The following is a 1,265-nucleotide window of genomic DNA, read 5'->3' on the forward strand; positions in this document are numbered from 1 at the left end:
CGAACGTCGGTGCTTAACGACGTGCTTCCTTCGATGTGGGCGTCCCTAGCTGGGCTGGGGTCACGGGTGTTCGAGGATGTACTAGATGTGAGCATGTGGAGGACATTACCCCGCACCTCCACCACTTAATGTCACGACTTTATGTGCAACACAAAAAGAGTTCGGCTTCGTGGAAAAACAAGAACTTTAACTTCTAAAAAAAAAAAAAAAAACAAGAACTTTAATTTTTTCACTTCAGTGTCAAGTCCCAGCGGAGTAGATAAAAAGAATGTCCCAAAAAACAAAGCTCACAGTCACGCGATGGCACGAGCGCAAGACGCTCGTGCGACCGGCCCGTGCGTCTGGTGTGCGGCACTGCCCAATGTCACGTGCTTATCTTAATGCGATAGCCTGTGCCATCCGCCGGTGTGTCTAGCGCGTGGCACTGCCCTCCCCTTCCGATGAAGCATCGTCCCGATGCTTAAACAAAAATAGATGCAGAGTGAGAAGTGTCTATTGTCTGGCGTAGTAGGGCTTTACCCGGACCACGTGGACGACCTCAGGGCGTGCGGAGCGTCGGAAGGAAAGATGTCCACTATCCGGAATGACTTCGTATGTGAGGTCACTCAGGCGACGAAGAACCTTGTAGGGGCCGAAGTACTTTCGCAAAAGTTTTTCACTGAGTCCTCGACGCCGGATAGGTGTCCAAACCCATACTTGATCCCCCGGTCGAAATCGGACGTCCCGGCGGCGCAGGTTGTAGCGGCGGGCGTCGACGAGCTGCTGTCGGCGGATTCGTACTCTCGCCAGTTGACGAGCTTCTTCTGCACGTTGCGCGAAGATATCAGCGTCGGCATCCATCATGTCCGGGAAGTGAGGCAGCATGGCGTCCAACGTAGTCGTTGCCTCGCGTCCGTACACTAGTTTTCTTGTTTTTCCACAAAAAAAACAAACAAAAAAAAACAAAAAAAAACAAGAACTTTAACTTCTTCACTTTAGTGTCAAGTCCCAGCGGAGTAGATAAAAAGAATGTCCCAAAAAACAAAGCTCACAGTCACGCGATGGCGCGAGCGCAAGACGCTCGTGCGACCGGCCCGTGCGTCTGGTGTGCGGCACTGCCCAATGTCACGTGCTTATCTTAATGCGATAGCCTGTGCCATCCGCCGGTGTGTCTAGCGCGTGGCAATATAACAAATGAAAGAAAATCCAGGACGTACATTTTTTATATTAAACAATCGGACGGCGTTAGTCGTGAGGGAGGCGTTCATTTTGATAATCCGGAAAAT

This window comes from Ixodes scapularis, unplaced genomic scaffold (genome assembly GCF_016920785.2).
Source record: "Ixodes scapularis isolate PalLabHiFi unplaced genomic scaffold, ASM1692078v2 PGA_scaffold2__306_contigs__length_199485367, whole genome shotgun sequence".
NCBI lineage: Eukaryota > Metazoa > Arthropoda > Arachnida > Ixodida > Ixodidae > Ixodes > Ixodes scapularis.